Source organism: Alligator sinensis, unplaced genomic scaffold, assembly GCF_000455745.1.
Source record: "Alligator sinensis unplaced genomic scaffold, ASM45574v1 scaffold1277_2, whole genome shotgun sequence".
Lineage (NCBI taxonomy): Eukaryota > Metazoa > Chordata > Crocodylia > Alligatoridae > Alligator > Alligator sinensis.
In genome coordinates this window covers 10,141-17,594 of record NW_005843023.1, presented here as the reverse complement: position 1 = coordinate 17,594, position 7,454 = coordinate 10,141, and positions in this window count along the sequence as shown.

Genomic DNA, 7,454 nt, shown 5'->3' with positions numbered 1-7,454 from the left:
CTGGCTGCAGGATAGGACCCAGAGAGTCATAGTGAATGGATCTGTCTCATCCTGGTGAGAAGTGGGCAGCAGTGTCCTGCAGGGTTTGGTGCTCAGTGAGGTACTTTTCAACATCTTTATTAATGATTTGGATGTGGGGGTGAAGAACTCACTGGCCAAGTTTGTGAACAACACCAAGTTATGGGGGAGTGTGGTCACGCTTGAGGATAGGCTACAGATACAGGGGGGCCTAGCAAGCTTTGCGGATTGGAAGCTGATGAAATTGAACGTTGAGAAATGAAAAGTGCTCCACCTCGGGACGAACAACCCCCAACACACCTACAGGCTTGGTGGCACCAAACTGAGTAACACCATAAATGAAAGGGACCTGGGGGAAATAGATCAGAGTATGAATACGAGTGGCAGTGCAATGCTGTAGCCAGTAGGGCAAATAATACTCTGGTGTGCATCAATCAATGCAGCTCCAGCAAAACCAAGGAGGTGATTCTTCCGCTCTACTCAGCACTGGTGAGACCTGCATCCATTTCTGGGCACCACACTAACAAGGACGTGGACAAGTTCGAGAGAGTCCAAAGAAGAGCCACCCGTATGATCAGAGTCTTACACGACATGCCATATGAGGAAAGGCTGAGGGATCTGGGATTCTTCAGCCTGAGGAAAAGAAGGCTGAGAGGGGACCTGGTAGTAGCTTACCGCTACACTAGGGGAGTACATCAACGGCTGTTCAACGGGTGTTCACCAGGGCACCCAAGGGGAAAACCAGGAGTAACGGCCACAAACTCCTGGAAAGCTGATTCAGGCTCAACGTTAGGAAAAACTTCTTCACAGTCAGGGTATCCAGACTGGAATAAGCTCCCTGCAGAGGTGGTGCAATCACCTACCCTGGAAATATTCAAGAGGAGACTAGACAGTCATCTTGCTGGGGTCACCTGACCCCCAGTTGTCTTTCCTGCTTGGTGCAGGAGGCTGGACCTGATGATCTTCCTAGGTCCCTTCCGGCCTTACAATTTATGAATCTATGAAACTCCCTCTCTCCTTCCCTATGAGGGTCTCAATCCCCGCCCTGCCCTTGCCAGACTCACCCGCGAAAGCTGCCTGGTGGCCATGTGTACATGCGTGCATGCAGGGAGCAGATCACAGCTCTGTCCTGGCTCCAGCCCTGTACTGTCACTACGCCATGAACCCAGCCCTGGTCCTGCCTGCCCATCCTGCTCTTGGGTGCTGCTCCCCATCCACCCATGGCCCTTTCCCACCTGTCCAGCCAAGCGGGCCCTGCCTGTTGGGAAACCCTGCCTACTGGCTCCATCTAGTGCCCTGGGCGGTAGGTGCAGGGTGAACCAACTGGAGTGCCCAGGCAGCAGGGCTGGGGCTGGTGGTGGTGGCAATGCTGGTGGTGGCAAGTGGTGGCCAGGAAGTGGAGTCTGGCAGCTGCACTGCCCTAGTGCCGCTGCATGTCCAGGGACAGTGGGATTGACTCCATGTACCATGGCCTAGACTGCACCACCCAAGCCAGGGCTGGGCAGGTCTGACGGACCCTCTGTAGGCCAGATAAAATCCCTTGGCAGGCTGGATCCAGTCTATGGTGGATGACCTCCTGAGTAGCTTGCTCCACACACAGATAACATGTTACCACACTCAATTTAAGAGCTATCTAGGTGAAGAAATGCTGCTTTTGTCACTGGAAGTCCTAAAGGCTGGGTTGTAAGAGACAATCTCAGCTAGCTAAGGGGGGGAGGTTGTACCCACCCCAAAATTATCACGTCCACACGCACAGCCCCACGTATCTGGCCCAGAATCCACAGAAACCTCTGGGCCGTGATCTCACAGTGCAGCTGCTGCAGGGGTCAGTCTCCATGGAAACCGGCCCAAGATGCAATGGCAGGGGCTGCTGGGAAACATAGTCCAGTAATGATAGAAAAAACATGGAGGGGCAGCAAGGGAACTACTCTGCCCCAGCACTGGTGCCTGTACTGTGGTACTCTGTCATGGTGGTGGTGGTTCAACCAGCACCACCGGTAGCGTCCATGGCTCCCACCACCACCGTGCCCAGCACCTGGGACCAACGGTTGCTGCAGGATTGCAGCCACCAGTAAGTTTGTAACTGAGGGAGTGGGTGTGGCTTGGTACATATTGATGCTTTAATTTATTTGTTTAAGCATGAAAGGGGCAATGCAGGTTTTTGGGTTTTTTTTTACTTTTTATACTGTAAATTAATTTTTCTACACAAACACTGTATTTTTATACTGGTAACTAGCCAATTGCCTGTCAGGAATGATGGGGGGAGGGAGTGTGCAGGGACGGAGCCTCGTGCCCCCCCCCGTCCAGGCCCGCTCCCCCTTTACCTCCCGCTGCTTGGGTCCAGGCCCGCTCCCCACCCTCCCCACTGCAGTGGCGGGGGGAGGGAAGGAGTGGGCCCAGGCCCGATGTGGGAGAGGCCTGAGCCCGAGGGTGGGGAGAAGCCAGGCTGCCGCGGTGAGGGAAGCAGTGGGCCCAGGCCAGCCTGGTGGTGGCAGGGGAATGGGAGGAGCAGGCTTGGAGCTGACGGCAGGGAAGAGGTGGGGTGTGGGAGGAGTGGGTCTGGACCCACCTGAGGTGGGGAGGAGGCCAGAGCCTGAGCCAGGGAACCGCTGTGGTGGCGGTGGGGGAGCAGGGGGCCTGGCCCGACGCGGCAGCAGCTGGGGGAGGGGAGGAGTGAGCTTCTTCCCAGCCTTGGGCCCGGGCCCACTCCTCCCGCACCCGTCCTCCTCCCCCCTGTCGGCTCTGAGTATGCTTCTCCTGTTCCCCCACTGCCACCAGGTAGGCCCAGGCCTGCTGCTCCCTCCGCCATGGCGGGGTAGCTTCTCCCCCAGCTTGGGCTCAGACCTCCTCCTCCGCCCCCACATGGGGCCCAGGACCACTCCTCCCCTCCCCCTGCCACCATGGTGCGCCTGCTATTCCCCCAATCCACATTGGGCCCGCTCCTCCCCCCACCACCGCCACATTTTCATAGATGGACTGGTGTGGGAGTCCATGCGTTTCAGGGGTGGGTGGGGTGGTGATGACCACAGCTTAGCATGGGGATCCCTGGCTTGCGGGGAGGCCTTTAGGTGGCCCTTTGGGAGGCGAGGGGTGGTGAGAGGGGACGGGCGGGGGTAGGAGTTCACATGGGGTGGGAGTTCATGTGCTTTGGGGGTATGGGATGGGATAGGGGCTTATGACTGTGGGTAGCTGGGGGCCTATGACTGTGCAGGAGTCTGCGTCTTGGTTGGGGGGCTTAGGATCAGGATCCCTGGCTTTGGAGGGGTGGGGAGCTTTCGGGAGTGAGGGAGGGGATTAGTGATTTACATGCACCCCCTGCTGTAATTCAGTGGAGTGATTTGGTATGCGCCTCCCCCTGCTGGAATTTACAGGGAATTGCACACTGGGCTTAATTTGTTGTAAAGACTACCACGTGCACACACTGATGCGACATTTTAAAATAAACAATTTTAAATGTAATAAACCTATTTAATTTAATGAGGATTAAACCCCATTACATGTACAAGCAGCCCATGCGGCCAAAGGTTACCCTTTAAGGCTCATATACAAAAAAACTTCAGACAAACTACTACGTCCAGGCTCCAATAACCTGACTCTGGGAAGGGCTGACTACCTTTGGGCAAAAAGAAAAGAAAAGAAAAGAAAAAAAAAAATCACATGCCAATGCCCCACAATTTCATTTTCCAGTCTTCCCTATACCCAATGATAATGAAAAATGCCTTTGTGTTTTAGTTTTTCAGGAATGGAAGGGCAAGCAGGGAAGCAGACTTCTTCAAACATTAGGTCCCCACAGGTCAGCACTGGTACTCATACAGGTTGAATATAAGCTTACACAGACAGTAGCGTAAAAACCAAAAGGGACAAAAACTGCTTCGCTAAGACACTAGCTCCTACTGCAAGTGTGTCTATAGGGCCTAATACAAAGCGGCCCTAATCCTTGGCACTGTAACATGAGATCACAAAACGATTAGTAAATGAAAATGGAATCAAGCAGCCAAATTGTTTGAGGACAAACTCAACAGAGGCTAAGGCTCATTCACTTGTGGACAAGGAAATTATCAGAGAGGAATCCTAGAAAAAAGAAACAGCTTAAAGATTTTTATACTGCATATTATAAAAAGCAGTTACCGCAAGTTTCAGGGAACAACATAAATGGTTTGGAAAGGAAATACAATTCAGGCCACTGCACTGATAGCCAGAGCTTCAAGTGATATTGGCACTTCAACATAGCCCCAAGTCCTTCCTACCTGTACGTTTGGAAGGACCATCCATGGTCACATACAGGTTTCCCTCGATTTATGCAGTAGATGTGTTCCTGGAAAACTGTGCATAAATAGAATTTATATAAAGGGAACCCAGTTTATAACGTAACAAATAGGGATACATTCCTACTGTGGTGAGGGAGGGAGTGAGACTGGGGCTAGGGAAGTGGCAGGGAGAAGGGCGCGGTGCAGCCCAGTGGCTGCAAGCAGGTGGTGTAAGTCACCCCTGGGTGCTGCAGCAGGGGTGGCACTGGGCTTCTCCTGGTGCTCGGGGTGGGTGGCAGCCTGCAACTGGACAAGAGCAGGCTGGGGGTGGCAGCAGCACTGGGCTCTTCCTGCTGCTTGGCGGCAGCTCTGGGAGGGCAGGTGGGGCTACAGCAAATTTTGGGGTGGCAGCACTGCTCTCCCATCACTGCAGCCTGCCCCAAGCCCCAGGAAGAGCCCAGTGTTGCCATCAGCCCCAGCCTGCAGCAGGACAAAAGCAGGCAGCTGCCAGCCCTGAACACCATGAAAGGCCCAGTGCTACTGCCAGCTCCAGCTTGCAATGGCAGCCTGCTCTTTCTCTGCATGCAGAGGCTGCAGAGCCTGGCACAGCCTCACAGCCCTCCTTGGTGTGGGCAGCTGGCGTCTGCTACTCCTGGGGCCCCTGCAGCAGGGGTGAATGGGGAAGCAGAGCCTTGGAGGTTTGGGGTGTGGTGTAGTCCACAGCTGCAAGCTGCTGGCATTGGCTGCTCCCAGAGCAGCTGCAGTAGGGGCTGGGGTGAGTGGGGCCCTGGCCCCATGGCCTTTTCCCCTCCCCTCCCCCTCCCCTCACAGACTTATCTGCTTGGGGGCGGGGGGAGCATGCCTATGCTGATCGCATAAGAGTGAATTTACCTTGCATATAACGAATTTGGGGTATAAAAAGAGTCATCGCATACGAGCGAATTCTCATATACAGAACCTGCATAAATTGAGGGAAACCTGTAGTCCAACTTCCTGCAAAAGGCAAGATTTTCTCTTCCTAAACCATGAGAGGGATGTTTGTCAAGCCACTTTTTGGCAGACTCCAATGGAAATAGATATTACAACTTTCCTTCTCCATCTTGGTTAGAAATAGGATGGAGTCACCATACAATTCATTGTTGTGAACATATGGTTGAACCTGCACAACTTTACTACAGCAGACTATCAGTACTTTGCTGTGAAAGAAGGGCAATTAGGAATACTTCACAAAAGACACCTATTTCGAGAGCCTTACAGATGAACCTCTGGTAGGCACACAGTAGCAGCTGAATAAAGCTACAGCTACCTGGAGCAACAGCACTTAACAAAGGCAAGACCATCCGAGACCTTAAGTGAAGCAGGATCACTAGATGTGAAACCAAGAGGAAATACAAAGCAAGAGTAACCTTGCTGCGAGTAACAAGGGCTGGGTTCAAATTTAGGAGCTTAACAGCTCCTACCAGCCTCAACCTGGTTCATGCCTCAACCAGAAAGCTGGGGGAAGTACATTCTGATTGGGTGCTCTAGTGTGTGCAAATTTCCCCGCTTGTAAGCAAATAAGCAAATGAAACAGGGCTTATTACAAGGAAAAAGTGAGCTGGCACCAGCTAAAGGCCATCTGAACTAATCATCCAAAATCCCAAATCCCTTGCAGCTAAGCATGATTGTCTTTCATGATTATCTTATCTGTGGGTCTGTAGATGACTGATGAGGCCTATCCAAGATCAACGGACTATGTTGCAGCTCAGGCACATGTTTCCATGGGTGGCTCTGGGTTCTTGATTCAGTCCAAAACACGCTGTTTCTGCTGCTCCCACTTTTCCATCTCCTGTTGTCATTGTGAGGTTTCAAAGTACTGAGAACCTTGCAGCAGAGTCTTCCTCCATTTGGGGCAGTCCTGGGTAAGTCTCCCATGAGCTGATGTTGATATTGCATTTTTTCAAGCTAGCCTTGAGGATGACCTTTAAGTACTTTCTCTGCCCTCTTGAGCATATATGCCTTGATTGTGCTGGGAGAATAAAACTTGCACTTAGTCCCCATAGGGTAGCATCCTGCAGTTTGCATTTCTCTCTAAAGCGCTTCAGAAGCTTGTAAAGCCGTGGGGAAAATATGGGCTCCCACTAGCTGTTGTGTGCACTTGCCGCTGTCACAGCAGCTGCCCTACAAAATACTTAAGCTGGCTGATTTAGATCCCACCCATTGCGTTTGCAAACCTGGCTCATGTACTTGGCCCAGAGGAAGATCAGGACATCTGGCATTCCTTTGCCTCAGGACTGTTTCGCTTTGCACAGCTTGGCCCTTGCCACCTTTCTCCCATGTGGAGCGCCAAAAGAAAACACGGGTGGCTCTGGACTCTGCCAACCACATGTTCCGAGCGGGGAAGACTAGAGCAGCACATAGCAGCAGCAGCAGGACACCGTCTTCAGTGCCCCGCCCCGGTCAGGCAGTGTGATTGCCATAGCCCCCGTCTCTGCCTGGTCCTGGTCTCCTCGTTTCCCATGTCCTCTGCCCCCTCAGCTATGGGTCAAACTCCACCCCGTTATTCCAAGCCAAATCAAGTCCAAATCCAGGAGTCAGTCCAGAACCATAAGTGGCCCTGACCTGGCAAACATCCTCCATCCCCACCAGGAGCTTCAGATATTTCCAAAGTCTTTTGGCGGGCATCCTACATGCAGGCCCAAGCCCGGAGGCTCGGGGTTCGGATGCCCCCGCGTTTCACCTGCGCTCAGCCCCACGGCCACAGGAGCAAGCAAGGGAGGAGCCTCCCCTTTCCATACGGTGGGTTTAAGCCCCAACACCTCGGGGTACTAAACCAGCCAGAAAAGCAGTTATCCCGAGCTGCCTGCATGGACCCAGATACATGGCGTTTCCCCTGCCAGGATCGCATGGTGGAGAAGCAAAGGAAACCATGTTCCCTTGCACTGAAGCAACCTGCGCTGCAAGCGGACACGGCTCCCTCCAGCGCCCGGCCCGGCTCGCGCGTAGACGCGGCTGTGGCAGCCCGGCCCGAGCGCTGGGGAGGGGAGGCGGGGCTCTACAGCTTCTCAGCCACCTCACGAGTAGCGCAGCCCACGAGCTAGCAGAGCCCGCAGCGCCGCCGGGGTCTCGCTTGGCCCTGCTCAACACGTGTTCTAGGCGCTGGGGGGAGGAGCGGGGCGGCGCCGGGTGCCTGCAGTCCTGCCCCCGCCT